Source organism: Theropithecus gelada, chromosome X (assembly GCF_003255815.1).
Source record: "Theropithecus gelada isolate Dixy chromosome X, Tgel_1.0, whole genome shotgun sequence".
Taxonomy (NCBI): Eukaryota; Metazoa; Chordata; class Mammalia; order Primates; family Cercopithecidae; genus Theropithecus; species Theropithecus gelada.
The window spans coordinates 88,735,556-88,759,185 of record NC_037689.1 but is presented as its reverse complement, the minus strand read 5'-3'; the positions used below and the strand labels follow the sequence as shown (position 1 = coordinate 88,759,185).

General features: G+C 37.9%; 2 pseudogenes; one reads left to right on the top strand and one right to left on the bottom strand.

The window, feature by feature from the left end:
- Positions 1-1,103: 1,103 nt before the first annotated feature.
- LOC112616422 lies at positions 1,104-2,013 on the bottom strand (annotated as a pseudogene).
- Positions 2,014-21,983: 19,970 nt separating this feature from the next.
- Positions 21,984-23,157, top strand: LOC112615207 (annotated as a pseudogene).
- The last annotated feature ends 473 nt before the right edge of the window (positions 23,158-23,630 follow it).

Here is a 23,630-nt window from a genome sequence, read left to right as displayed (position 1 = left end):
TGTATTCCTAGTTTGCCGAGAGTTTTTATTATTAATGGTTACTGAGTTTTGTTGAATGTTATTTCTCTATCAGTTAATATGATCATACAGTTTTTCTTCTTTAGCCCATTGATATTACATTTGTTGCTTTTTAAATATTTTTAAAGAAAAAATGGTTGTTTTATTCATTTGTACTTAAACCAGCCAAAGTAGTATTGATATCATTATAACGCAGCAAATACAAGACTTCTTTCCACAAATATTAGCATAACCAACAAAATAGGGGGTATAGTAAAACAGAGCCATAAAGGGCTGAGGAAGTCAACGAAGTGTGTTACAGCTTAACTCTTCACCCTTCACCTCAGTCCTTCACCCTTCACCTCAATAGATTTTTTATTTTATTTTATTTTATTTTATTTTTTTGAGACAGAATCTGGCTCTGTCACCCAGGCTGGATTGCTGTGACTCTATCTCGACTCACTGTAACCTCCACCTCCTGGGGTCAAGTGATTCTCCTGCCTCAGTCTCCCGAGTAGCTGGGATTACAGGCTCCTGAGATCATACCAGGCTAATTTTTATGTTTTAGTAGAGACAGGGTTTCATCATGTTGGCCAGACTGGTATTGAACTCCTAACCTGAGGTGATCTGCCTGACTTGGCCTCCCAAAGTGCTGGGATTACAGGCATGAGCCACCACACCCGGACTCAATATTTTTTTTCTAAAAATAAGTAAAGCCCAATCCCAAACAATAGGAATATACCTTCATCACACCAATTTGTACTTTTGTTTCTTATTCTTGAGGTTAGATTCTAAACCCTAAAGATATCCAAACTAGTATTAGATCTACTTATCTATAGCCAGAGACAGCTTCTATCATGTTGTCCTTAGCAGCCAAGGTTATTAAAATGTCTTTTCTCCAGGAAGATCTAATAGGAAAAAAGAAAGAAACCTCTCTGATTAGGCTCCAAGCATTCCCCACCCTCCATCAAATTGACTGGGTAGGCATAATGGAAACCAGAACACGTGGTTTCCAAACAACAGAAATCCTATGAGGAAAGGGAGGGGAGAGGAAGGATTCAGCCAGTGCCCAGACTGAAACTGAGTAATGTCGACTTCACTCATCTTCACACATCTTAAGGTTGCATGTTTGTGGAGTACTTCAGGAATAAATCTATGAATTGTGGAGTACTAAAATACCTAGTGGTCTGCTGTACTACATTATGGTTTTCCCCAGCAGTTTCCAAGGAAACCTCCAAGTCAGGAAAATTTGGCTAGAACTGCATGCAGGACTGCAGAGATTCCTCTCCATAGTTATAGAAGGAACTGTTTCAGGCCTGATTGTTCCAGGACTGGGTGCACCAGGTCTGAGTGTTCCAGGAGTGGTTGCTCCAGGACTGGATGTTCTGGATCTGGTTGCTCCAGGTTGAATTGCTCTAGGTTTGGTTGCTCCACATTGGAAGGTTTCCAGTCACGTTCACCAGGCATCCCTGGTGGTAGGAAGAGTCGAGACTGGGATAGGTAGGTGCTGAAGCCTTCTGAATCACACCATTGCTATTCTTTGGCCAGTTGTTTCTCTGCGACCTCTTAGATTTTGTTCTCTGGTTCTGGAACCAGGTCTTCACCTTTGTAGCTGAGGTTCAGGATGTTGGAAAGTTCTTGCATCTGCTGGAGGCTGAAGTATTTCTGTCTCTGAAATCTATCATTGAGTACACACAGCTGGTTGGAAGAGAACACAGTTCTGGTCTTCTGTTTCTTGACCGGGACCTTGTTTTCCTTTTTTGTGGCACTCTTCTCTGCAGAAGTGGGTTGTTTGCCTTTAGGACTGGTGGAAGAATCAGGGCTGTCCTGAATAAGCAGATCCATGGAGGAAGGAAGAGGAGAGACAGTCTCTGTGTGAGGCATCTTAGCAGAAGACATTTGCAAGGATGGATAGTTTTCTTCAGGCCCATAAATTACAGGTGTAGGTGAAGAGTCTTTATAGTCGGATGCTTCGGAGCAAGGCAGGCTTTGTGGACAAGCTGGATCCACACTCATGTCATTATTGGGGAAGAGGAGGAAAAAATTTAAGAGTTGGACTGGAAAAAAGGCTAAGGTGGCTTTAAGACTTTTTTTCTGGAAGATCTTAGAGAAATATGACCTCCAGAAGCAAAAGTATCAAGAAGTTCGGATGAAGTGAGTCACCGCCACAATAACAGAAGGCAACCAGCTCAGTCCAGCAAAACTGCTTTTTAAATATTGAAAGAACCCTGCAGACATAGATAGACTAACTCTTACACTTTTATGGTGTATTATTCTTTTTTATAGACTGCTGTGGTCTGAATGTTTGTGTCCCTCCAACATTCATATGTTGAAATCTAGTCACCAAGGTGAGACCATTAAGAGGTGGGGAATTTTGGAAGGTGATTAGATCATGAAGGCAAAACCCTCATTGTTGGGATTAGTGCCCTCATAAAAAACCCCAGGAAGCTAGCTATCTTCTTCAACCATGTGCCATCTGTCAGTCAGAAAATAGGCCGTCACCAGACAATGAATCTGCTGTTAACTTGATGTTGGACTTCCCAGTGTCCAGAGCTATGAAAAATAAATTTGTATTATTTATAAACTACCTAGTTTATAGTACTTTGTTATAGCAACCTGAACGAACTACAATATAGACTGTTGGATTAGATTTACTTAAATTCAAATGAAGACCTCCACATCTAAGTTTACAAGATGCTGGTCTATGCTTTTCTTGGTTTGCGCTGTCTTTGACTGATTTTGGTTTTAAAGTAATACTAGCTTTATAAGATGAATTGAGTAGTGTTTTCTATTTTCTGGAAGAGTTTGTGTAAAATCAGTGTTAATTATACTTTAAATGTTTGTAAGAATTATCTAGTGAAAACATCTGGTCCTATAGATTTTTCATTCAGGAGCTTTTAAATTAATTTTTGTTAATAATTATAGAAATATCCAGATTGCACATTTCATCTTCATTGAGTTTTGGAAGTTTGAGATTTTTAAGAAATTGGTCCTTTTTTCTTGTCAAATTTTCAAGTGTAACTTTTAAAATAGTATTCCTTATTATCTTTTTAATAGTTGGAGGTTCTATAGAGATACTCTACTTTATTCCTAATATTTGGATATACTGTCTCTGTCTTAATCTTTGTCAGTTTCACTAGAGGTTTATCAATGTTGTTAATTTTTTTTTCCTAGAAAACCAGCTCTTTGTTTCATTAACTTTTCTGTTTTGTTTTGTTTTGTTTTGTTTTTTCAATACCTCACTCTGTTGCCTAGGCTGCAGTGCAGGGGTGCTATCATGGTTCATTGCAGCCTCGACCTCCTGGGTTCAAGTGATCCTCAGCCTCCCAAGTAGCGGGAACCACAGACACACACCACCATGCCAGGCTAATTTTTATATTTTTTGTAGAGACAGGTTTTTGTCATGTTGTCTAGGCTTGTCTCAAACTCTTCTGGCTAAAGTTATCTGCCCATCTTAGCCTTTTGAAGTGCTGGGATTATACTTATGTGCTACTGTGCCCAGCTGGTTGTTTTTTTAATATTAAATCTCATTAATTAAAAAGATCTTTGGGCCAGGCAAGGTGGCTCACGCCTGCAATCCCAGCGCTTTGGGAGGCCGAGGCCGGCAGATCACGAGGTCAGGAGTTCGAGACCAGCCTGACCAACATGGTGAAACCCAGTGTCTACTAAAAATACAAAAATTAGCCAGGCGTGGTGGCACACGCCTATAATCCCAGCTACCCAGGAGGGTGAGGCAGGAGAATTGCTTGAACCCGGGAGGCGGAGGTTGCAGTGAGCCAAGATTGCATCACTGTACTCCAGTCTGGGTGACAGAGCAAGACTCTGTCTCAAAACAAACAAACAAACAAAAAGGCTTTACCAATTCCTTCCTTCTGTTCATTCCTTCCTTCTGTTCACCTTGGGCTTACTTTGCTCTTCTTTTACTAGTTTTTATTTTTGCAGTAGACATTTTAAAAAAGAGAAGACCTTTAAAAATTAACATTTAATGATGTAATTTTTCCTCTCGGCACTATTTTAACTCATCCCATATATTTTAATATATTCTATTTTGTTTTCATTAAGCTCTATGTATTTTCTAATTGAGGTAAAATTCAGGTAATGTAAAATTAACCATTTTAAAGTGTACATTTTAGTGAAAGCTACTATATTGACCATGTTGTATAGCCATAACTTCTATCTGGTTCCCAAACATTTTTATCCCTACAAAAAGTAAATGACATAACCATTAAGTAGACACTGCCCACTGCCTTTACTCCCAGCCCTGAGCAACCACTAATCTGTTTTCTGTTTCTCTGCATTTAAGTATGCTGGATATTTCATATCAATGGAATCATACATTAGTGACCTTTTACATCTGGCTTCATTCACTTAACATAATGTTTTTGAAGTTCATTCATATTGTAGCATGTATTAATGCCTCCTCCTCCTCCTCCTTCCCCTTCCTCTTCCTCTTCCTCTTCCTCTTCCTCCTCTTCTTCTTCTTCTTCTTCTTCTTCTTCTTCTTCTTCTTCTTCTTCTTCTTCTTCTTCTTCTTCTTCTTCTTTCTTTTTTCTTGAGAAGGAGTCTCACTCTGTCGCCCAGGCTGGAGTGCAGTAGCACGATCTCTGCTCACTGCAACCTCTGCCTCCCGGGTTCAAACGATTCTCCTGCCTCAACCTCCTGAGAAGCTGGGACTACAGGCATGTGCCACCACAATCAGCTAAGTTTTTGTATTTTTAGTAGAGATGGGTTTCACCATGTTAGCCAGAGTGGTCTTGATCTCCTGATGTCGTGATCTGCCCACCTCGGCCTCCCAAAATGCTGTGATTACAGGCGTGAACCACCACACCCAGCCCAGTGCTTCATTCTTTTTAAGACCAATTAATATTCTACTTTATGCATATACTGCATTTTGTTCATCCGTTCCTCAGTTGACATTTGGATTCTTTCTGCTTTTTCGCTATTGTAAATAGTGCCATGGACATCATGCACATGTTTCTGTTTGAATACTTGTTTCTTGGATATATACTTAAAAGTAGAATTTCCCAACAGAAAAGTACAAGGGCTGCAATCTTTCCATATCCTTCCTAACACTTGATTTTTTTTTTCCATTTTAAAGGAATTATAGCCACCCTAGTGGGTATAAAGTGGTATCCTGCTGTCATTTTGATTTGTATTTCCTCAATAGCTAATGATGTTGAAAATCTTTTCATATGCTGGCTGATCATTTGCATGTCGTCTTTGGAAAAATGTCAATTCTAATCCTTTTTACGTTTTAATTTGGTCAATTGTCACTTGGTTGTTGAGTTGTAACAGTTCTGGGTACTAGAACCTTATCAGACATGTGATTTGCAAGTATTTTCTCCCATTCTGTGGTTGGTGTTTTTACTTCCTTTGTAGTGACCTTTGATGCACAAAATTTTTTAATTTTGACACTGTCTAATTTATCTTTTTTTGTGTGTGTGTGCATTTGGTGCATACCTAAGACTTCATTGCCAAATCCGATGTCTTGAAGACTCACTACATATTTTTTCTGAGTTTTATACATTTCCCTCTTACACTTAGGTCTTTCATTTTGAGTTAATTTTTGTACATGGTGTGAGGTAGAATGTCCACTGTTTTTGCATGTAGATATTCAGTTTTTCTAGCATTCTTTGTTGAATATTTTTTCCATATTGAAGGATTTTGACATCCTTGTTAAAAACCAGTGGACCAGCTGGGAGCAGTGGCTCATGCCTGTAATACCAGCAGTTTGGGAGGCCAAGGCGGGTGGATCACTTGAGGTCAGTAGTTCAAGACCAGTCTGGCCAACATGGTGAAACCCTGTCGCTACTAAAAATACAAAACTTAGCCGGGTGTGGTGGCAGGTGCCTATAATCTCAGCTGCTCTGGAGGCTGAAGCAGGAGAATAGCTTGAACCTGGGAGGCGGAGGTTGCAGTGAGCTGAGATCAGGTCAGTATACTCCAGCCTGGGTGACAGGGCAAGACTCTGTCTCAAAAATAAATAAATAAATAAAAATAAAAAAATCAATGGACCACATAAGTAACTGTTTATTTCTGGAATCTCTATTCTATCCCATTAATTTATATGTCCATCCTTATGCTGATATGACAATATTTTAATTACTGTGGCTCTGTAGTAAGTTTTGAAATAGGGAAGTGTGAGTCTTCTAATTTTATTTTTCTTTCTCTAAATTGTTTTGGCTATACAGTGCCCCTTACAATTCTACCTGAATTTTAGAATCAGCTTTTTCATTTCTGCGACAAACGCTTTTGAAAATTTGACCAGGATTACATGGAATTCCTAGGTCACTTTGTGTAATATTGGCATCTTAGCAATATGAAGTTTTCCAATCAATGAACACAAGATGTCTTCTCATTTATTTAGATCTATAATATTTTCAGCAATGTTTTATAGTTTTTCAATGTATATATCTTGCATTGTCTTGGTTAAATTTGTTCCTAAGTATTTTACTTTTTTGATTCTATTGTAAATGAAATTGTTTTCTTAATTTCCTTTGCAGATTGTTAATTGTTTGTTTATACATATACAACTGATTTTTGTGTATTGATTGTGTATCCTGAAACATGGCTGAATTCACTAAATGAGCAAGTTTGTGGCGTTTAAGTGATTTTGTATATAAAAGATCATTTTATCTGCAAACAGAGATAGTTTTATGTCTTCCTTTCCAATTCTGATGTATTCTATTTCTTTTCCTTGCCTAATTGCCCAGGCTAAATCTTCACATAAAATGTTTGATGGAAGTTGGGAAAGGGAGCATTTTTGTCTTTTTTTCTGATTTTAGGGGGAAAATTTTTCAGTTTTCATCATTGTGTATAATGTTAGCTGTGGGCACGTACCATAATATCTGGGACATATTTGAAGCAGTGTGTAGAGGAAAATTTATAGCAATAAATGCCCACAAGAGAAAGCAGGAAAGATCTAAAATCGGCACCCTAACATCACAATTAAAAGAACTAGAGATGCACGACCAAACAACCTCAAAAGCTAGCAGAAGGCAAGAAATAACAAAGATCAGAGCAGAACTGAAGGAGATAGAGACACAAAAACCCTCCAAAAAATCAATGAATCCAGGGGCTGGTTTTTTTTGAAAAGATCAACGAAACTGATAGACCACCAGCAAGATTAATAAATAAGAAAAGAGAGAAGAATCAAATAGACGCAATAAAAAATGATAAAGGGATATCACCACCAATCCCACAGAAACACAAACTACCATCAGAGAATACTATAAACACCTCTGCGCAAATAAACTAGAAAATCTAGAAGAAATGGATAAGTTCCTGGACACCTACACCCTCCCAAGATTAAACCAGGAAGAAGTTGAATCTCTGAATAGACCAATAACAGGTTCTGAAATTGGGGCAGTAATTAATAGCCTACCAACCACAAATAGTCCAGGACCAGACAGATTCACAGCCGAGTTCTACCGGAAGTACAAAGGGGAGCTGGTATCATTCCTTCTGAAACTATTCCAATCAATAGAAAAAGAGGGAATCCTCCCTAACTCATTTTATGAGGCCAGCATCATCCTGATACCAACGCTTGTCAGAGACGCAACAAAAAAAGAATTTTAGACCAATATCCCTGATGAACATCGATGCAAAAATCCTCAATAAAATACTGGCAAATCATATCCAGCAGCACATCAAAAAACTTATCCACCACGATCAAGTTGGCTTCATCCCTGGGATGCAAAGCTGCTTCAACATACGCAAATCAATAAACGTAATCAATCACATAAGTAGAGCCAAAGACAAAAACCACGTAATTATCTCAATAGATGTAGAAAAGACTTTTGACAAAATTCAACAGCCCTTCATGCTAAAAACTCTCAGTAAACTAGGTATTGATGGAATGTATCTCTAAATAATAAGAGCTATTTATGACAAACCTACAGCCAATATCATACTGAATGGGCAAAACCTGGAAGAATTCCCTTTGAAAACTGGCACCAGACATGGATGCCCTCTCTCACCACTCCTATTCAACATAGTGTTGGAAGATCTGACCAGGGCAATCAGGCAAGAGAAAGAAATCAAGGGTATTCAGTTAGGAAAAGAAGAAGTCAAATTGTCCCTGTTTGCAGATGACATGATTGTATATTTAGAAAACCCCATTGTCTCAGCCCAAAATCTCCTTAAGCTGATAAGCAACTTCAGCAAAGTCTCAGGATACAAAATCAATGTGCAAAAATCACAAGCATTCTTATACACCAATAACAGACAAACAGAGAGCCAAATCATGAATGAACTCCCATTCACAACTGCTACAAAGAGAATAAAATACCTAGGAATCTAACTTACAAGGGATGTGAAGGACCTCTTCAAGGAGAACTACAAACCATTGCTCAATGAAATAAAAGAGGACATAAACAAATGGAAGAACATCCCATGCTCATGGATAGGAAGAATCAATATTGTGAAAATGGCCATACTGCCCAAGGTAATTTATAGATTCAGTGCTATCCCCATCAAGCTACCACTGACTTTCTTCACAGAATTGGAAAAAATTGGAAAAAACTACTTTAAAGTTCATATGGAACCACAGAAGAGCCTGCATTGCCAAGACAATCTTAAGCCAAAAGAACAAAGCTGGAGGCATCATGCTATCTGACTTCAAACTATACTACAAGGCTACAGTAACCAAAACAGCATAGTACTGGCACCAAAACAGAGATATAGACCAATGGAACAGAACAGAGGCCTCAGAAATAACATCACACATCTACAACCATCTGATCTTTGACAACCCTGACAAAAACAAGAAACAGGGAAAGGATTTCCTATTTAATAAGTGGTGCTGAGATAACTGGCTAGTCACATGTAGAAAGCTGAAATTGGATCCTTTCCTTACACCTTATACAAAAATTAATTCAAGATGGATTAAAGACTTAAATGGTCGATCTAAAACCATAAAAAACCCTAGAAGAAAATCTAGGCAATACCATTCAGGACATAGGCATGGGCAAGGACTTCATGACTAAAACGTCAAAAACAATGGCAACAAAGCCAAAATAGACAAATGGGATCTAATTAAACTAAACAGCTTCTGCATGGCAAAAGAAACTACCATCAGAGTGAACAGACAATCTACAGAATGGGAGAAAATTTTTACAATCTACCCATCTGACAATGGGCTCATATCCAGAATCTACAAAAATTTAAAACAAATTTGCAAGAAAAAAACAACTCCATCAAAAAGTGGGCAAAGGATATGAACAGACATTTCTCAAAAGAAGGCATTTACACAGCCAGCAGGCACTTGAAAAAATGCTCATCATCATTGGTCATCAGAGAAATGCAAATCAAAACCACAATGAGATATCATCTCACGCGAGTTAGAATGGCGATCATTAAAAAGTCAGGAAAAAACAGATTCTGGAGAGGATGTGGAGAAATAAGAATGCTTTTACACTGTTGGTGGGAGTGTAAATTAGTTCAATCATCGTGGAAGACAGCGTGGCCATTCCTCAAGGATCTAGAACCAGAAATACCATTTGACCCAGCGATCCCGTTACTGGGTATATATCCAAAGGATTATAAATCATGCTACTAGAAAGACACATGCACACATATGTTTATTGCGGCACTATTCACAATAACAAAGACTTGGAACCATTCCAAATGTCCATCAATGATAAACTGGATTAAGAAAATGTAGCACATATACACCATGGCATACTATGCAGCCATAAAAAAATGAGTTCATGTCCTTTGCAGGGACATGGATACAGCTGGAAACCATCATTCTCAGCAAACTATCAGAAGGACAGAAAACCAAACACCTCATGTTCTCACTCATGGGCGGGAATTGAACAATGGAAACATTTGGACATAGGGTGGGGAACATCACACAGCGGAGCCTGTCATAGGGTGGGAGGCTGGGGGAGGGATAGCATTAGGAGAAATACCTAATGTAACTAATGAGTTGAGTGGTGCAGCAAACCAACATGGCACATGTATACCTATGTAACAGATGTGCACATTGCGCACATGTACCCTAGAAGTTAAAGTGTAATAATAGTAATATAATATTAGTTGTGGGTTTTTCATAAGTGTCCTTTTTCATGTTGAGGAAGTTTCCTTACATTTCTAGTTTGTTGAATTTTTAAGGAAGTGGTATTCAATCATAGAAAGTGTTTCTTCTGCATCAATTGAGATGATCCTTTAGTTTTTTTCTTTTTTTCATTTTAGTAATGTTTTATATTTCACTGGCTGCTTTTCCTGAATCAAACTTGCATTCCTAGAATAAATTACATTTGGTCATTATGTATAATCTTAATATGCTGTTGGATTCATTTTGCTACAGTTTTCTTCCTTGTAGAGTCTTTGTCTGCTTTTGGCATCAGGGAATGCTAGCCACAAGAAATGCTTTAGAAAGTATTCCCTCCTCTTTTGTTTTTGGAAGGGTTTGAGAAGGATTGATGTGAATTCTTTCTTTGGTTGGATTCAACAGTGAAGCTGTCTGGTCCTAGAATTTTCTTTGTTGGAAGGGTTTTGGTTGCTGATTCAATCTGTTCCGTTGGTATAGATTCGTTCAGATTTTCTGTTTCCTCTTCAATCAGTTTTGGTAGCTTATGTGTTTCCAGGAATTTATACATTTCATTTAGGCTGTTTTTTTGTGTGTATAATTGTTCATAAGTATTATCTAATTGCTCTTTTTATTTCTGTAAGATCTATAGTAAAGTTCTCACTTTAATTTCTGATTTTAATAATTTGAGCCTTTTTTTTCTTAGTCAGTGGGTATTCACAAACTTTGTGGTTGGGGGAGTAATTTTACACGTCTGTATATTCAGACACCATCTGATCTCCTAATTTTTAAAATTTCCTTCCTTCTCCTATCTTTGGTTTTATTTTACTTTTTTTTTCTTGTTCTTAATGTGCAAAGATAGGTTATTGATTTTGGATTTATTTCTTATTTTTTAATATAGTCACTTACAGATATAAATTCACCTCTGAGCCTTCTCATGAGTTTTGATGTGTTGTGTTTTCTTTTTCATTTGACTCAAAGTATTTTCTGATTTTACTTATAATTTCTTCTTTGTTTAATGTTGTTTAATATTTCTATGTTTGTCAGTTTTCCAGTTTCCCTTTTGTTATTGAGTTTTAGTTTCATTACATTGTTGTCAGAGAACATATATGCTTTTACTTTTTTGTGGCCAATATATGATATATTTTAGAGAAGGTTTAACATGCATCTGAGAAAAACGGAACAATAGAATAAGCAAAACAATGGTATCCTGATATTACTGGGTGTAGTGTTCCATAGATAGTAGGTCTAGTAGGTTTAGTGTGGCTTAAGCCCTTTATTTTTCTTCTGTCTAGTTATTCTATCCATTAATGAAAGTGGGATTTTAAAATCTCCAAATATTATTTTAGAACTGTCTACTTTTTCCCTTTAATTCTGTCAGTTTTTCTTCATAGGTTTGGGGCTCCTTGTTAGGTGCATACACGTTTATACTTTATCTAATTTCTTGACAGATTAATCCTTTTATCAATATATAATGTCCTTTGTCTCTTGTAACAATTTCTGTCTTTAAGTCTATTTTGTCTGATATTAATATAGCTACCTTAGCTCTTCTTTTTTTGGTTTGCTATTTGCATGGAATGTCTTTTGGTATTATTTTACTTTCAATTTATTTGTGAATTTTGATCTAAAGTGAGTTTTTTGAATTATTTTTGAGAGTTGATTTTTTATTATTAGTCAATGTTCATAATTTGTTTCAACCAAAAGACAATACACACAACCGAGTTCTAATGCATTTCATTTTACATCCATTTTATTCCTCACTCACCTCTAAGACTTATCATTTAATTAAAATTTTTTTTACATCTCAAAAATATGTCTGCAATAATTAGAGCTTCATTAGCTGTCCCACTTGGAAACAGGTTTTTAATATTTTTACAGTAAAGAAGACGTGATGGGACATAACGAAAATGTAACTTAAAACACTATGAAAGAAAAGGAACTTTACAGGAACACAGTGGGAGTTCATAAGGAAAGAGTTCAGAAGCTCTTTCTCCTGGGGCCCCCAAGTAGAAAACAAAAACAAAACACACAAAGCACAACCACAGGTTCTTTGAGGAAAACAAAACCAACTCCAATGCTCCATCTTGAAGCCAGAATCAGCCTCTTAGAAGTTTGTAAAGCAACTATGCAAGCTGCTTCACCAATTCCTTCTGCTAAAATGTTCCAGGTCCTGGAACCCTGTCAGTGGGACTCACTGATATTGCTTGAAAAAGTTATTCACTTCCGGTTCTGCAAGCAGCCCCACTCTCCCGAGCCAAAGCTGGTCAAAAGTGTTTTAAATTTCAGGACTTTCTGTGCAATTCTCTCTTCAATGATCATCTCCACTTCCAAAGTCATGAATATACAGACGTGTAAAATCACTCCCCCAATCACAAAGTTTGTGAACACCCACTTTTTCCTCTCTAGATTTCTCAGTTTAGGACACTGCGGTTCAAACACATTCACTAGGAAAAAAAAAAAAAAACACACACACATTCAAACTCATTTCCCCTAGTTCTCATGGCCCAAATATTTTCCAATGCAGAAGATAATGAAGTTGAACCTCAAAAGCAGTACTTCCTAACTTCCAATCTCTTCTAGAAGGACATAAAAAAATGGAAAGCATGCTATATCAACCATTAGTGTTGGATAGTTTTAAAAGTCTATTTTCACATATAAATGGGATAAACAAGGGGTACAAATTGCACCTTTAAACTAGCAAGAGGAAAGAATCTCTTCCCAAATATTACACTGAGGAATGTATCTTTAAATGAGAAAGGCCTTAAAATTAACAGATGATCACTATACACAGTCTGAAACTTCCATGACTCTCCAAAGCACCTCAAGGTAACAGCATCAAAGCACTGTGGGTGAAGCTTCTCAGGCAGAGCACCCCTCCTACAGTTTTTTGAGATTACTTATATTAATTAATTCTCCTTTAGGATTCCCTGGGATGAGGCAGAGACTAGAATAAAATTGACTTGTGAGGAGGGAAATAATGAGGTACAAGTGCATGTGGAATTTTTGAAGTAAGCATGTGAGAGATCACTGCTTATCACCCCAGGGTTATCAAAACAGCCTTGGAAATTGCTCTTTCCTCATAATGCCTCTGAAGTTGTAAATCCATCCATATTTGCTCCCCCTTGAGTGATTATACTCGGGAAATGAATTATTAAAATGTGCAAGTATTCACAGAAATTGAAAAGTTTCTCCTTTTAGCTGCAAGGCCAAATGAGAGGAAAACTAATTCTGATCCTAGAAACTAAGGTACGCTGAAGCTTTCAAAGAATCAATCATTTGAATTAGTCTTCACAACCATCAGTATCCTAAGTAGTTATTTGGCTGCTAGTCCTTCAGTATGGTGCTTGTGTTCAATTTCCGAAATCAATTCATATTCTATGCAGCACCTTTGTGTTAAAGCCATGATATTTTACTCCTAGACAAAGCTATGGACGATCATAAACTCTACTTCAAAACTATGGTCACCCAAGGAAATGCTCTGTCAATGGAGTAGACCCTTTCCAACTCCATTAGCTGACACTGTCTTATAGCATGGTCTTGAACAGATTTCTTCAGAGATTCAATCCAGTTCAAATTAAAATAAAAAACCTGAGCTGGTTAGATACAAATATAAGAGAGAAAAATAAAGCCTCTATACAAAGAGCTTTATTTTATCTGACAAAGAGGAATGTTAAGACAAATTCTATTCAAGACATCCACCAAAGCCTCTATACAAAGAGCTTTATTTTATCTAACAAAGAGGAGTGTTAAGATAAATTCTATTCAAGAAATCCACCAACATTATGTTAATCCTATCATGTTTCACAGCATTACATATCCATCCAATGAAATCAGTCAGCAAAGAAACCCATTAAAGGCTATTTTTCATTGTACAGGCAGAGCAGTTGTCTGAAATATGCACTAGTCCACACTTACATTACTGAAAACTATGGAGGAGATAATATCCTGTGATTGACTCAGTCAACCATTTACCCAGTGGAGTAGGTTTTAGCAGATCTTGCTCATACATACTAATAAGACCAGAAACTTTCCCCTGTGGAGCCTTTAGTTAAACTCCAGTTTGTCAAATGTTAGGAATAGTCTAGCATCTGAAACAGAGCTATATTTGACAAGACACTGAAGATTTTAAGTAAAGACTTGGTGAAATGGAGGGGAAATAAAGGATATTTGTTTCCAGGTTTAAGATTGAAGCCAAAATAGTCATTATACTGTATTCAATACAGTAACAATTGCAAACATTATAAGAGCAAGGTGGGCCACACTTTTTCTTTCTTCTTCAGTGTATAAGACATAGTGCCTGAATACTTGAACATACATAGTACATTCATCGTGTACCACAGAGAGAGTCACCTCTACTTCATTCCAGCAACTCAATTTCAAAGTTTAATAACACATGGGTCCTTTCTAAAAAGCACTTGGCACTCTCACTAGTTTAAAAAACTCAAGCCTTTGATGTGGATATTTGTGAGATTTGTCTTTTAAAAGAGGCCAATTTCTCAGACTCAGGAAAAGCTATTCATACCCTATGGTGTCCGTAAGACTTCCTCTGACATGGTGGCAAGGAAGTTACAAGGCTTCACTCCAACACCATAAAGTACAATATAGGGAAGATTTCTTTAACCATGTGGTCTTTATTTCAGTGCCAGTGTTACAGATACAACACAAATGTTCCAGTCAGAAGGAATTCAAATGGAATGTCAAGGTCCAAGCAAGGCTCAGGAAATAAAAAGAGAGGTTTGAAGCAATAGATAAGATGACTCCAATATACTCCAGGATGAGTCTGATACTCACTCTTCCTAATGGCAAAGGTGCTTTTGATACAGAGTCTGATCTTTAAAACTGGTGAACTACTCTTTCCACCCATTACCATAGTTAAAACAGGCAAGTTATGGGCTTAAGAGCACTTCAAAATTTGTAGTAGGAATAGGGCCATTAATAACTATGAATATATCTTTTAGGTAACTTTTTGATCTAAAGTGAGCATATAGATAGATCCTTAAAAAAACCCTCTCTCTGCCATATCTGCTTTTTGATTTGAGAATAAACCCATTTACATAGAAAGCAATTATTGGTAAGAAAGGGTATAGTTCTGTATTTTGCTATTTATTTTCTATATGTATTAGTCTTTTTTGTTCTTCATTTCCTCCATTAATTCCTATATATATAATATATTGTATTACATATGACATAATATATATGTAATTACATATGACATAATATATATGTAATTACATATATATTGTATACATATTTGAAAGAAGGTTCTTCCATGTGTGCACTGGAAGCTGGAGCCAACTGAAGGTCTCCGCATGGGAAAATGGGGAAAGTGATGGGGAGCTGGATCTGGACACGAGGAGCATTACTTCTATCAGGAGAGATGCAGATGCCAAGGCTATTTTGCCCAAGAATGAGAAACTGAAGCTGAGGAGCCAATGATGGCTGCAGAAAACCAAAGCCAAAAGTTGGCTGAGCAGAAGTGCAAAGAGCAGAGGCAGAGGGCCACTGTGGTGGTAAGGAACCTGCACCCACTGAGGCACACTCTGGCGGAGCTGCTGAGGCTGGAGGCCAGCACCTAGAACCAGGCTCGTGATAGGGTGAGCAGCAAGCCCAGGCCAACGGAGCTCAGTCAGATGGGTGCAGCCCAGAGAAAGGACCAGGTTTCAGGAGCTCCAGGCCAACAGAGCTAGCCCCCTGCTGGCTATAAGGCAGCAGCTGACCCACCAGGTGCAGCTGGAAGGTGATGTGGGACACACATGTAGGCCGAGATGCCAAGAAGATGGCCGGCATCTTGAAGACCGTGGCCTGAGTCTGCTGGGCACCCTCCTATTTGGTCTTTTTGCCATGTTACGGGATAAGTGAAGAGAGCTGGTTGTGAGAACCAATAAAGTGCTCTATGAACTCCTTCCCTTGCGCCTCCAAGGGCTAGGGCTGGGCCGACTCTGGGAGAACTGCCCTCTCTCCCCTCAGGATGACAAGTCGTGTGCCCCAAGCTGGGGGCCTCCAAACTCCCATGCAGAGTGAAGATGACCAAAGTGGTGGGTTTGTGGGGGCTACACTTGCAGGAAACTTATGGCCTGCCAAGTCCTTGATTCTGTCACTAAACAGGTGCAGACGCACCCCACTCCTAGACTGCTGTATGGCTTCCTGGCTGTGTTAGATGCAGGAATCTGTGTAACTGTATGCGTTATTAACTATGAGAAAGGCGCCTGGGAGGGGACGGCCTGCTATGCTGGGTTCTGCCACAAACCGCTGTCTTTTGCTTCAGCCTGAGTTTCTGCTGTGGCCCTGGTGGGGTCCAGGAGCACTCAGGCCTGTGAAGTCTGGAGCCAAGGGTGGCTCCGGGCTCTCCTGGCCTTGGAGTCTGCCCCTCAACCCCCTCTTAGTCACAAGGGTTAAGTTGGCACTTGTGAGCACCCCCCACCCTCCACTTGCTTTCTCACTTGTTGTACCCACTCCCTTTGCCTTGCTTCTGCCAGCTCTGAGCCCAGGACTCTCAAGATCTCACTTTGGTGATGTCAGAAGGGAGGGCCTTCTTGCACTGAGGAAATGTGGAGCAGGCCCAGTGGTGAAGCCTCTCAGCTGACTCAGAAGCAAGACGGATTGACGTTTGTTGTTAGAAGCCATTGGGATTTGGAGTTTGGTTGTTGGAGTGCAAATCACTGACTGGTCAGCCCTTGATTTCAGGATATGGAAAGTGAGAGGGCAGTGCGTTCCCAGCCGCCTGAGGCCCAGCTGGGGTTCCCCCTGCCCCAGCTCTCTCCTCAGGTGTCCCCCAGTGCTGTGTGGGACTTGCTGGCCCGTATCCTGCCGGGGGGCCTGGGTAGGACCACTCTCAGCTCTCAGGGTGGGGCCCAGTACCCTAAGCCTTCACAGGCTGCCTGGGGTGGGGTGGCGCTAGGTACCCCAGGACCTCCTGGCTCCAGGATGTATGCCTGGACTCCCTGCTGATGTCCCTGTGTCATGAGCCCTCTATGGTCCTGACCTCCCATGGCACACCCACATGCTCAGGGTTCAGAACCCCAGCAGTGTCCAGGAAGACTGCCCAATGAGAAGGTGGCCAAGAGGAATCTGAGCCTGTGTTTCCTCCATTCAGTCCTAGGGTCCTGGGCCCCTACTCCACAACAAGAGACTTGGTGGTGTCCACAAACACAGCGTGGACACCCTCCAAGGCACTTGACAAATAAGAAGGGACAGCAGTGGCTGGCTTGGCTGCCTGGCAAGAGAGCACCAACCCTTCTGACAGAGGAATTCTCACTTAATTGAGATAAGTAGTTTAGAAAATTGAATTTATGATAAACCCATTTTTGCAATAAAGTGAATGTTAGGAACAAAGCCTGTCAAATGCACAGACAGCATAGCCTGACTGTCAGGGAGGCAGGGTGGGGGTGGCCTTCACTTTCTTCGCACTTTTCTGTATAGTCTGAATTTTTGTATAATGGATATGTATTCTGTGTTATTTTAAGAGGAAAACCTTCTAGTTTCCTAGTCTTCAAATGACTTCAGTCTGACTGTGGGCTGGTGTGGCTTGAAACTCCCCTTCTAGGGATGCTCCTGGGCTCAGGAGCTTCTGACTCCTGTCCAGAAACAGGTGCCTTCCCTTTGAGGTCCTACCTGAGAAAACAGGCCCCATGCAGCAGAGACTGCAGAGTCACGTGTGGACAATGTTGAGGAAAGAGGACTGGCTGGGCGTTGTCAGGGAAGACATTTAAACAAAGACTTAGAGAGACAGGGGCAGCGGGCATCCTGTCGACTGAGATAGACTCAGAATTGTCCCAAGAAAGTAGCCTAAGAAACCACAAATGTTGGGGGATGTCATCCTAGCATTTTTTTGCAAGTGCAAGAAACCCAAACACTCAGTGATGGGCTTGTGCTCAGACAGACAGGTTAATCCCTGCATCAGAAGCGCATTCTTGAGTTTATTTATCATCACTTATGTTAAACATGGTTATTAGCTGAGCACTGCTCCGTTCCAGCCACCATGTAGAGAGAGGGAATCTCTAGATAGAGGATGGAGTAGTCCCATCTTGCCCCAGAACAAATCATGTGCAGTCCCTTTGGACAAACATTGGGAGACTCCCTGGAATCAGTAGATCTGAGTGAAGAAAAGTGTAGAATCTTTTCTATATATATATATATATTTTTTTTTTTGGTGTGTATTTTCTAATCTTTGTAGCATGAATATGAATTACTTGGTAATATAAGAAAAAATATAAATATATATATTTGATTATTTTGTTTTGTTTTTATTTTTAAAATTTGTGTAAATTTATGGGATGCAAGTGTAATTTTGTTACATGCATAGACTGTGTAGTGGTGAAGTCAGGGCTTTTAGGGTAACCATTGCTCACATAATGTACACTGTACCCATTAAGTAATTGCTCATCATCCACCCCACCCAAAATATACCATATGAATTTACTTATCTTTTTCTGTATAGTTTTAAATTTTTTTTCTTACACTGGAGATTACAGTTAACATCTTACAATTAACATCTTTGTTGACCAGCCTGGGCAATAAAGTAAGACCCTATCTCAAAAAGCAAACAAACAACAACAAGAACAACACAAAAACAAAAACCAAAGAAACAAGAAACCCCCAAAATGCAGTAACAGGGACTTTTATATTTATCTATGCAGCTGCTTTTACCATTGTTCTTTATTTGTTTGTATGATTTTGGGTTACTGTCTAGTGTTCTTTCATTTCAGGTTGAACAACTCCCTTATAATTTCTTTTAGGATAGGTCTGTTAGTAACAAATTCCCTCAGTTTTTTGTTGCCTGGGAATGTCTTAATTTTGCCTTTATTTTTGAAGGACAAAAGTTTTGCTGAATGTAGAATTATTGGTTCATAGTTTTTTCCGCCCCCCCTCCCTTTGGCACTTAAAATATATTATGCCCATCTTCTGAAGTCTATGGTTTCTGAAGAGAAATTGATTTGTTTCTCATTGAAGATCCCTTTTTCATTTGTGGGAAAGTCACTTTTCTCTTGCTGCTTTCAATATTCTCTCTTTGTCTTTGGCTTTTTACACTTTGATCATAACTTGTCTCAGTGTTTTAGCTTTTCCTGCTTGGAGTAAATTATGCTTCTTGAATATGTAGATTCCTATCTTTCATGATTATTCGAGAAACTTTTGGACATTACTACTTTAAACATTCTTTTGCCCATTCATTTTATGTTCCCTTCTGGAGGTTTCACTATTCAAATGTTGGTATGCCTGATGGTTTCCCTCAGGTCTCTAAGACTCTATTTATTTTTATTTTTTCTTTGTATTTCTGTTCCTCTTACTGCACACTCTTGTTTGACCTATCTTCAACTTTACTGATTATTTCTTATACCAGCCCTAATCTACCATTGAGCTCCTCTAGTGAAGTCTTTATTTCTGTTATTTTACTTTTTTTCTCCAGATTTTGTATTTGTTTCTTTTTAAGAAATGACTTCTCTTTATTGATATTCTTTATTTGTTGAGACTTTGTTCTCCTGGTTTCCATTTGTTTATTTATTTATTTATTTATCCGTGATTACTATAGCTCCAAGAGCTAGATTTTTTTTTTTTTTTTTTTTTTTTTTTTTTTTTTTTTTTTNCTTCTTCTTCTTCTTCTTCTTCTTCTTCTTCTTCTTCTTCTTCTTCTTCTTCTTCTTTTTTTATACTGAGTGCACCTTTGCATGTCTCATAATTTGTTGTTGAAATCTGAACATTTTATGTATTACGAAGTGGCAGCACTTGGTGTCAGATTATCCCTGTTCCCCTAAATTTGTTTTGCTGCTTGTTGTTACTTTTTAGTGACTTTTGTAAACCATTTTTTATAAAGCCTGTATTCTTTATGTGTGGCTACTGAAGTCTGCATTCTGTTAGCTTAGTGGACGCTCATATTTTGAAAGCATTTTCTTAAATGCCTGAAACTCACCCCCACAAAATACTCTCCCAGTCTTTGAATATGGACACTGTGTTGGGGCCCTCCTTCAATGCTTTGCTTTGAAGTCTGTTTTATCTGATATTAATGTTTACATAATATGCATTTTTCCCTAATTTTTGCCATACCTTTGTATTTAAGGTGAATTTCTTGTAAACCATAATTTTAAACATAATTCCCTCCCCCAAATCTCTCTCTTTTAATTGGTGTATTTAGATGATTTACACATAAGGTAATTATTAATATATTAATGCTTATGTCTGCCACCTTATTATGTGTGCTCTACTAGTTTTCTTTATTTCTCAATTCTTTTATTTGCCTTTTAATTTTTAACATCTTGTTGGTTAAGTAAAATATTTTGGATTACACCTTGATTTATTTATACCATTTTTTTCTTTCTCTTTAAAATATTACCTGCAACCAACTCACACCATATACTGTTTTTGAGTATACCACTTTGCATAGTTTTCTTCATAATTGCTTTAGAGATTACCATATGTATACTAACATATCACTGTGTACTGGTATCGGATTTTTAATACTAATATTAAATATAGAAACCTTGCTTCTACTTAGGTCATTTTATCCTGTGCATTCAAATAAAATATAACTGTCTTAAATACTTACTGTGCATATATTGAGCACCATATCACATAATGTTATAATTTTCGCTTCAATCTTCAGATAAGATTTAAAAACTCAGGAGAAGTAGGATTATCTCTTGCTATTACACCTCTTTTTTGTATTCCTATGTTCTTCCTTTTCTGAAGTTCCAAGCCTTCTTCTGTTATAATTTCCTTTCTAAGAAAGTTTAAAGAACTTCTTTTAGCTATTTTTTAAGGATAGATTTGCTAGCAACAAATTCTCTTTATTTTTCTTCATCTGAGAATGTCTCGATTTACCCTTCATTCCTGACAGATATTTTTGCTGGATATACAATTTGTGTTTGACAAGTCCTTTCTTTCAGCACTTAAAATATGTTGTTACTTATTTCTGGCCTTTATGGTTTTAGATGAGAAATACATTTTCGTTTGAATTAGTATCATCCTAGAGGAAATGTGTTGTTTGTCTCTGGCTGCTTTCAAGATGTTTTCTTTATATTTAATTTTCAGAAGCTAAATATCACGTGTCTTGACACGTGTTTCTTTGGATTTATCCTATTTGCAATTCACTGAACTTCTTGAATCTGTGGGTTTATGTGTTTCACCAAATTTGGGAAGTTTTCAGCCAGTATTTTTTTTGAGTATTCTCTCAGCCATACTCCCCTTTACTTCTGGAACTCTGGTAATAAGAACTTTTATATCTATATTTTTTATACATTCTCACACGTCCCTTAGGTCCTCTTCTTTTTTAAAAATTCTATTTACCCCCGTTGTTAAGATTGAATAAATTCTATTTATCTGTCTTCAAATTTACTGATTCTATCCTCTGTCATCTCTACTCTACTATTAAGCCCATCAAGTAATTTAAAAAAATTTGCTTATTGCCTTTTTATGTTCTATAATTTCCATTTGTTATTTAAAATATAACTTGAATTTCTTTTCTGACATTTTCTTTTTTTTTCATTTATTTCAAGGAAATTTGTAAGTCCTTATTAAAGCAATTGTATGATGGATACCTTAAAATCCTTGTAAGGCAATTCTAACATCTCTATCAACTCAGTGTTGGCATCTATTGGTTGTCTTTTCTTATTCAAATTGTGGTTTTCCTGGTTGTTGGTATGATGAGTGATTTTTTATTGTATTCCAAACATTCTGGAAATTATACTGTGAGATGTTTAATTACACTTAACATTATTTTAAAGCACATAGTCTCTATGTTGAAGTAGCACAAGAGCTGGATATGTTCAGCTTCCTGTTGGCCTCACTGACACCAGGGAGTATGGTAGTGGAGCGCTGAATCATGCCGCTTTGTTGCTGCATGGTAAAAATGGAAGCTCAGTTTCTAGTTGGACCCTGCTGACAATGGGGAATGGTGGGGGAGTTGTCTTAGTTTAGGTTGCTATAACAAAGTACTATATACTGCATGGTTTAAAAAAAAAACCAAATGCTCTGAGTGACAAAATTATTAGCAGACGAGTTTGGAATTGCATCTAACATTGAGTCATGAGTAAACTGTCTTTCAGTCCTGGGAGCCATTACATCTGTACAACAAAGGCTCAAACTTTATAACAAAGTACCTTCAAATGGTCTGGTTGTTTACTGTGGAACAACTGTAACAGAAGAAGGAAAGGAAAAGAAAGTCAACATTGACTTTGAACCTTTCAAACCAATTAATACATCATTGTACTTGTGTGACAACAAATTCCATACAGAGGCTCTTATAGCACTACTTTCAGATTATAGCAAATTTGGCTTTATTGTAATAGATGGTAGTGGTGCAGTTTTTGGCACACTCCAAGGAAACACAAGTCCTGCACAAATTCATTGTGGATCTCCCAGAGAAACACGGTAAAGGAGGTCAGTCATCCCTGTGTTTTGCCTCTTTAAGAATGGAAAAGTGATATAACTATGTTTGGAAAGTAGCAGAGACTGCTGTGTAGCTGTTTATTTCTGGAGACAAAGTGAATGTGACTGGTCTAGCTTTAGCTGGATCCGCTAACTTTAAAACTGAACTAAGTCAATCTGATATATTTGATCAAAAGTTGCAATAAAAAGTTTTAAAGTTAGTTTGTATATCCTATGGTGGTGAAAATGGATTCAACTAAGCTATTGAGTTATCTACTGAAGTCCTCTCCAATGTGAAATTCATTCAAGAGAAGAAATTAATAGGACGATAGTTTGATAAAATCAGCCAGGACATGGGCAAGTACTGTTTTGGCATTGAAGATTCGCTAAAGGCTTTGAAAATGGGAGCTGTAGAGATTCTAATAGTCATTGAAAATCTGGATAATGAGATATGTTCTTCATTGACAAGGCACAGAAGAGGAGAAAATTCTGTAACTCCAGAGCAAGAAAAGGATACATCTCATTTCATAGACAAAGAGACTGGATGGGAACATGAGCTTTTTGAGAGCATACCCCTGTTGGAATGGTTTGCTAACAACTATAAAAAATGTGGAGCTACGTTGGAAATTGTCACAGATAAATCACAAGAAATGTCTCAGTTTGTGAAAGGATTTGGTAGAAGTGGAGGTATCTTGTGGTACCAAGTAGATTTCTAGGGAATAGAATGCCAGGAGACGATGAATTTTTTTACCTTGGTGACTAGTAGGTAGTCAGCAAAACATGCCTCACCCTCCAACATCCAACCCAAGGAGCATACCCGTGGTCGAATCCAAACATATCCCTGCCTCACAATTGGAACATTTCCGGAATTTAATCCATGAGCATTGGATATTGAAAAGAAAACCGAAACAAAGCCAGACCCAATCCTACACTTTGGTTTGTCATGGTGTTAACACAGCAGCCTACAACTAAGTTCCTAAATGCAACTTTGGACTAGTGTAAAAAGGAATCCCAGTTTTCACTTTACTTGGTAGTAAAATTGGTTGCTTTTGTATTTTATGAAAAAAAAAAAATCTTTTTTTTGACCTTCATACGTAGAAGCAAAAATACTTTAATTGTTGTAAACTTTCAAAAGTTAATAGAAGTGAGATCAGACTGGTTTGTTTCTTATTTTGATTGGAGAAAAATTAAATTATTGCATTTTGCAGTGACCCATTTACATGGCATTCTCAGCTTAGACTGC